An 8,771-nucleotide genomic window follows, 5' to 3' on the forward strand; every position below is an offset into this window, starting at 1 on the left:
AGCACAGGTCACTGCCCCCACCCCTCTTCCGGGGAGCCTGTGCAGCCCGCCACTGCCAGGTTCCCGGGATCCAGGGACAATTTCTCAGGGAGAACACACGGCGGGCCTCAGGCTGGGGCAACGTCACGCCGACTTCTGCCGCCGCAGGACCGCTCCGCACTCCGTGCCCCTCCCTGCCCCCGGCCTGAGAGCGCCAGAGCCCCCGAGTCAGCGGCTCCTTTAACGCCGTCCTGTCTGAGCAAAAAGCAGACGCCCTCCAGCGACCTACACGCAGAGGCAGGGCCAAGTCGAAAGCTGAGCCCCTGTGAGCTGTGAGAACAAAGAAGAAAAAGGGAAATCTCTCCCAGCAGCCTCAGAAACAGCGGATTAAAGCTACACAATCAATTTGATGTACCCTGCCTCTGTGGAATACATGAATAGACAGCGAATCATCCCAAATTGAGGAGGCGGACTTCTAGAGCAAGATCTATGATTTTTTCCCCTTTTCCTCTTTTTGTGAATGTGTATGTGTATGCTTCTGTGTGAGATCTTGTCTGTATAGGTTTGCTTCCACCATTTGTCCCAGCGTTCTATCCGACCATTTTTTTTTTTAATTTTTTTCTTAATAATTAATTTTAATTTAAAGAACTCTGTTATACTTTACCTTCTTTCTATCTTTCCTTCCTTCCTTCCCTTTTTGAGACAACGAATCGTCCCAAATTGAGGAGGTGGACTTGGAGAGCAAGTTTTATGATTTTTTCCACTTTACCTCTTTTTGTGAGGGTATATGTGTATGCTTCTATGTAAGATTTTGTCTCTATAACTTTGCTTCCACCATTTGTCCTAAGGTTCTATCCTTCCCTTTTTTTTTTCCTCTAAATAATTATTTTTTTAATTCAATAACTTTATTATACTTTATTTTATTTTACTGTATCTTCTTTCTTTCTGTATTTTTTCCTTCCTTCCCTCATTCCTTCCTTCCTTCCCTCCTCCCTCCCTCCCTCCTTTCTTTCCTTCTTGCCTTCTTCCTTTCTTTTCTTCTTTCTTTCTTTCTTCCTTCCCTCCTTCCTTCCTTCCCTCCTCTCTTTCTTTCTTTCTTTCTTTCTTTCCTATTTCCTCCTACTTATACTAATTCTCTCTACTTTCTCTCCCTTTTATTCTGAGCCGAGTGGATGAAAGGCTCTTGCTGCTCCAGCCAGGAGTCAGGACTCTGCCTCTGAGGTGGGAGAGCCAACTTCAGAACACTCGTCAAGAAGAGACCTCCCAGCCCCACATAATATCAAACGGCGAAAATCTCCCAGAGATCTCCATCTCAACACCAGCACCCAGCTTCGCTCAACGACCAGCAAGCTACAGTGCTGGACAACCTATGCCAACCATATAGCAAAACAGGAACACAACCCCACCCACTAGCAGAGAGGCTGCCTAAAATCATAATAAGTCCACAGACACCCCAAAACACACCACCAGACGTGGACCTGCCCACTAGAGAGACAAGATCTAGCCTCATACACCACAACACAGCCACTAGTCCCCTCCACCAGGAAGCCTACACAACGCACTGAACCAACCTTAGCCACTGGAGACAGACATCAAAAACAACGGGAGCTACGAACTTGCAGCCTGCAAAAAGGTGAACCCAATCACAGTAAGATAAGCAAAATGAGAAGACAGAAAAACACACAGCAGATGAAGGAGCAGGATAAAAACCCACCAGACCTAACAAATGAAGAGGAAATAGGCAGTCTACCTGAAAAAGAGTTCAGAATAATGATAGTAAAGATGATCCAAAATCTTGGAAATAGAATGGACAAAATGCAAGAAGCAGTTAACAAGGACCTAGAAGAAATAAAGATGAAACAGACAATGATGAACAACACAATAAATGAAATGAAAAATACTCTAGATGGGATCAATAGCAGAATAAATGAGGCAGAAGAACGGATAAGTGACCTGGAAGATAAAATAGTGGAAATAACTACTGCAGAGCAGAATAAAGAAAAAAGAATGAAAAGAACTGAGGACAGTCTCAGAGACCTCTGGGACAACATTAAACGCACCAACATTCGAATTATAGGGGTTCCAGAAGAAGAAGAGAAAAAGAAAGGGACTGAGAAAATATTTGAAGAGATTATAGTTGAAAACTTCCCTAATATGGGAAAGGAAATCGTTAATCAAGTCCAGGAAGCACAGAGAGTCCCATACAGGATAAATTCAAGGAGAAATACGCCAAGACACATATTAATCAAACTGTCAAAAACTAAATACAAAGAAAGCATATTAAAAGCAGCAAGGGAAAAACAACAAATAACACACAAGGGAATCCCCATAAGGTTAACAGCTGATCTCTCAGCAGAAACTCTACAAGCCAGAAGGGAGTGGCAGGACATACTGAAAGTGATGAAGGAGAAAAACCTGCAACCAAGATTACTCTACCCAGCAAGGATCTCATTCAGATTTGATGGAGAAATTAAAACCTTTACAGACAAGCAAAAGCTGAGAGAGTTCAGCACCACCAAACCAGCTTTACAACAAATGCTAAAGGAACTTCTCTAGACAAAAACACAAGAGAAGGAAAAGTCCTATAATAACGAACCCAAAACAATTTAGAAAATGGGAATAGGAACATACATATCGATAATTACCTTAAATGTAAATGGACTAAATGCTCCCACCAAAAGACACAGATTGGCTGAATGGATACAAAAACAAGACCCATATATATGCTGTCTACAAGAGACCCACTTCAGACCTAGAGACACATACAGACTGAAAGTAAGGGGATGGAAAAAGATATTCCATGCAAATGGAAACCAAAAGAAAGCTGGAGTAGCAATTCTCATATCAGACAAAATAGACTTTAAAATAAGGACTATCAGAAGAGACAAAGAAGGACACTACATAATGATTAAGGGATCGATCCAAGAAGAAGATATAACAATTGTAAATATTTATGCACCCAACATAGGAGCACCTCAATACATAAGGCAAAAACTAGCAGCCATAAAAGGGGAAATCGACAGTAACACATTCATAGTAGGGGACTTCAACACCCCACTTTCACCAATGGACAGATCATCCAAAATGAAAATAAATAAGGAAACACAAGCTTTAAATGATACATTAAACAGGATGGACTTAATTGATATTTATAGGACACTCCATCCAAAAACAACAGAATACACATTTTTCTCAAGTGCTCATGGAACATTCTCCAGGATAGATCATATCTTGGGTCACAAATCAAGCCTTGGTAAATTTAAGAAAATTGAAATTATATCAAGTATCTTTTCCGACCACAACGCCATGAGATTAGATATCAATTATAGGAAAAGAGCAGTAAAAAATACAAACACATGGAGGCTAAACAATACACTACTTAGTAACGAAGTGATCACTGAAGAAATCAAAGAGGAAATTAAAAAATACCTAGAAACAAATGACAATGGAGATACAACGACCCAAAACCTATGGGATGCAGCAAAAGCAGTTCTAAGAGGGAAGTTTATAGCAATACAAGCCCACCTTAAGAAGCAGGAAACATCTCGAATAAACAACCTAACCTTGCACCTCAAGCAATTAGAGAAAGAAGAACAAAAAAACCCCAGAGTTAGCAGAAGGAAAGAAATCATAAAAATCAGATCAGAAATAAATGAAAAAGAAATGAAGGAAACAATAGCAAAGATCAATAAAACTAAAAGCTGGTTCTTTGAGAAGATTAACAAAATTGATAAACCATTAGCCAGACTCATCAAGAAAATAAGGGAGAAGACTCAAATCAATAGAATCAGAAATGAAAAAGGAGAAGTAACAACTGACACTGCAGAAATACAAAAAATCATGAGGGATTACTACAAGCAACTCTATGCCAATAAAATGGACAATCTGGAAGAAATGGACAAATTCTTAGAAATGCACAAACTGCCAAGACTGAATCAGGAAGAAATAGAAAATATGAACAGACCAATCACAAACACTGAAATTGAAACTGTGATTAAAAATCTTCCAACAAACAAAAGCCCAGGACCAGATGGCTTCACAGGCGAATTCTATCAAACATTTAGAGAAGAGCTAACACCTATTCTTCTCAAACTCTTCCAAAATATAGCAGAGGGAGGAACACTCCCAAACTCATTCTACGAGGCCACCATCACCTTGATACCAAAACCAGACAAGGATGTCACAAAGAAAGAAAACTACAGGCCAATATCACTGATGAACATAGATGCAAAAATCCTCAACAAAATACTAGCAAACAGAATCCAACAGCACATTAAAAGGATCATACACCATGATCAAGTGGGGTTTATTCCAGGAATGCAAGGATTCTTCAATATACGCAAATCTATCAATGTGATTAACCATATTAACAAATTGAAGGAGAAAAACCATATGATCATCTCAATAGATGCAGAGAAAGCTTTTGACAAAATTCAACACCCATTTATGATAAAAACCCTGCAGAAAGTAGGTGTAGAGGGAACTTTCCTCAATATAATAAAGGCCGTATATGACAAGCCCACAGCCAACATCATCCTCAATGGCGAAAAACTGAAAGCATTTCCACTAAGGTCAGGAACAAGACAAGGTTGCCCACTCTCACCACTCTTATTCAACATAGTTTTGGAAGTTTTAGCCACAGCAATCAGAGAAGAAAAGGAAATAAAAGGAATCCAAATCGGAAAAGAAGAAGTAAAGCTGTCACTGTTTGCAGATGACATGATACTATACATAGAGAATCCTAAAGATGCTACCAGAAAACTACTAGAGCTAATCAATGAATTTGGTAAAGTAGCAGGATACAAAATTAATGCACAGAAATCTCTGGCATTCCTATATACTAATGATGAAAAATCTGAAAGTGAAATCAAGAAAACACTCCCATTTACCATTGCAACAAAAAGAATAAAATATCTAGGAATAAACCTACCTAAGGAGACAAAAGACCTGTATGCAGAAAATTATAAGACACTGATGAAAGAAATTAAAGATGATACAAACAGATGGAGAGATATACCATGTTCTTGGATTGGAAGAATCAACATTGTGAAAATGACTCTACTTCCCAAAGCAATCTATAGATTCAATGCAATCCCTATCAAACTACCACTGGCATTTTTCACAGAACTAGAACAAAAAATTTCACAATTTGTATGGAAACACAAAAGACCCCGAATAGCCAAAGCAATCTTGAGAACAAAAAATGGAGCTGGAGGAATCAGGCTGCCTGACTTCAGACTATACTACAAAGCTACAGTAATCAAGACAGTATGGTACTGGCACAAAAACAGAAAGATAGATCAATGGAATAGGATAGAAAGCCCAGAGATAAACCCATGCACATATGGTCACCTTATCTTTGATAAAGGTGGCAGGAATATACAGTGGAGAAAGGACAGCCTCTTCAATAAGTGGTGCTGGGAAAATTGGATAGGTACATGTAAAAGTATGAGATTAGATCACTCCCTAACACCATACACAAAAATAAGCTCAAAATGGATTAAAGACCTAAATGTAAGGCCAGAAACTATCAAACTCTTAGAGGAAAACATAGGCAGAACACTCTATGACATAAATCACAGCAAGATCCTTCTTGACCCATCTCCTAGAGTAATGGAGATAAAAACAAAAATAAACAAATGGGACCTAATGAAACTTCAAAGCTTTTGCACAGCAAAGGAAACCATAAACAAGACCAAAAGACAGCCCTCAGAATGGGAGAAAATATTTGCAAATGAATCAACTGACAAAGGATTAATCTCTAAAATTTACAGGCAGCTCATGCAGCTCAATACCAAAAAAATAAACAACCCAATCCAAAAATGGGCAGAAGACCTAAATAGACATTTCTCCAAAGAAGATATACAGACTGCCAACAAACACATGAAAGAATGCTCAACATCATTAATCATTAGAGAAATGCAAATCAAAACTACAATGAGATATCATCTCACACCAGTCAGAATGGCCATCATCAAAAAGTCTAGAAACAATAAATGCTGGAGAGGGTGTGGAGAAAAGGGAACACTCTTGCACTGCTGGTGGGAATGTGAATTGGTAGAGCCACTATGGAGAACAGTATGGAGGTTCCTTAAAAAACAATAAATAGAACTACCATACGACACAGCAATCCCACTACTGGGCATATATCCTGAGAAAACCATAATTCAAAAAGAGTCATGTACCAAAATGTTCGTTGCAGCTCTATTTACAATAGCCCGGAGATGGAAACAACCTAAGTCTCCATCATCAGATGAATATTCCATTGTATATATGTGGCACATATATACAATGGAATATTACTCAGCCATAAAAAGAAAGAAGTTGAGCTATTTGTAATGAGGTGGATAGACCTAGAGTCTGTCATACAGAGTGATGTAAGTCAGAAAGAGAAAGACAAATACCATATGCTAACACATATATATGGAATTTAAGGGGAAAAAAAATGTCATGAAGAACCTAGGTGTAAGACAGGAATAAAGACACAGACCTACTAGAGAATGGACTTGAGGATATGGGGAGGGGGAAGGGTAAGCTGTGACAAAGCGAGAGAGAGGCATGGACATATATACACTACCAAATGTAAAATAGATAGCTAGTGGGAAGCAGCCGCATAGCACAGGGAGATCAGCTTGGTGCTTTGTGACCACCTAGAGGGGTGGGATAGGGAGGATGGGAGAAAGGGAGACGCAAGAGGGAAGAGATATGGGAACATATGTGTATGTATAACTGATTCACTTTGTTATAAAGCAGAAACTAACACACCATTGTAAAGCAATTATACTCCAATAAAGATGTAAAAAAAATTTAAAAAAATAAAAGGTCAAAAAAAATTAGGCAATAATAACTGTAATGGTTAATTTTATGTGTCAGCTTAATTGGTAATGGTGTGTCCAGATTAAACATGATTTATGCACGTGCCTATGAAGGTGTTTCCCGATGAGATTAGTATTTGAATCACTGGGTTCAGTAAAGTAGATTGCCCTACCCAATGTGGGAGAGCACCACTGAATCCACTGAGGGCCTGAATTAAGAATGTGCCCCTTGTTTTCTTACTGCTTGTCTGCTTGAGCTGGGACATATACCTCTTCTCTCAGACTGGGATCTACACCATTGGCTGTCCTGATTCTCAGGCCTTCAGACTTGAGCTAGAATTACAACACCTGCTTTCCTGGGTCTCCAGCTTGCAGATGGCTGAGATCATGGACCTTAGCATCCATAATTGTATAAGCCAATTTTTAAAAGTAAATCTCTCAATCTCCCTCTCAATCCCTCTCCAGAGATGTATATGGGGGGGGGGGGAGAGAAATAACTATATACAGATAGAGATATAACTATATACAGGTAGACATCAGATATATAGTGCTATTACTAGAGATACACTATAATAACTATAATAGAGAAATATTATATATGGAGAGATATTAGCATATATCTCTATCTATCTCTATATATCTATATCTCACTGTTACTGCTTTTGTTTCTCTGGAGAACCCTGACTGATACATTAATAACACACACACACAATGAAGAACAACAACAACAACAAAAATGGACACTTGACTCAATCGACTATTCATCTCTTCCAGATCATGCAGAGAAAATATTAATAATAGGCTGGAGGTTGCATTTTTCCATTACCTGGAAATTTGGTATTAAAGACATGTATAGCATGAGGTTAAAACAGAAAGTAAATTTCAGGACACAGGACAGAGAACCTTTGCCTCAGTTATTTGATGACTAATGTTCTTTAGCTTATATTATCTAGATCAGTCACTCTGAAAGTGTGGGATCTGCCCCTGTGGCATCAAGCATCATCTTGGAACTTGTTAGAAAAGCAAATTCTTGGGCAACCTCGGGTATCCTGAATTAGAAACTCTCCCCGTGTTCCCAGTGGTTCACAAAGTCCTCCAGGTGATTCTAATGTGGGCTTGAATTTGATACCCTCTAATCTAGATAATCTTTCAAATTACTTGGTCTGTGCCACAAGTGCAGATTCTTATTTAATAAATCATCCATTGTTTTGAAACACAAGAAATACAATATTTTTGAAAGGGGTGTTCTTATGGAAATAGCAAATAAAAAGGTGAGGCAAAGTATATTTTGCTTCTAGGTAGTTTTTACATTTTGCACTGTAGTATAGAAACAGTTGCAATGTCTGTTTTACCCCATCTTCTGTTAGTTATCCAAGCCAGAGCAATAAGAATCCCTACCTAGGATTCTCCTAATGGAAACTGCAAATGGAGAAGCTCTATTTCCTGAGCTAAAGGGATGTAAGTTAAGAATTGCCCTTAGTCATTGTGCTTTATTATGAGGGTTTTTTTTTAATGTTGATGTTTCCAAATCTCTATTCTCCAGTGCAGACTCTTTCTTCTTTTTTTTTAATTTGTTTTTTTAAACATCTTTATCAGAGTATAATTGCTTTACAATGGTGTGTTAGTTTCTACTTTATAACAAAGTGAATCAGCTATATATATACATATGTCCCCATATCTCTTCCACCTTGTGTCTCCCTCCCTCACACCCTCCCTATTCCATGCTTCTAGGTGGTCACAAGCACCGAGCTGATCTCCCTGTGCTATGCGGCTGCTTCCCACTCTCATTGAACGTTAGACTTGGCTACAATCCAGTCACCATCCCTCCCTTTATGGACATCTTGAACTTAACACATTCAAAACTATGTTCTTAATTTCTCCCAACCATGTTCCCTAAACATGCCCCTCCCTCTTTTTCCCGTTCCAGTTAATGGCACAACTAACCACCCTTCTAATCAGTCACCTGCTTAGGGAAAG

This window comes from Lipotes vexillifer, unplaced genomic scaffold (genome assembly GCF_000442215.2).
Source record: "Lipotes vexillifer unplaced genomic scaffold, Lipotes_vexillifer_v1.1 scaffold1068, whole genome shotgun sequence".
In the NCBI taxonomy this organism is placed as follows: Eukaryota; Metazoa; Chordata; class Mammalia; order Artiodactyla; family Lipotidae; genus Lipotes; species Lipotes vexillifer.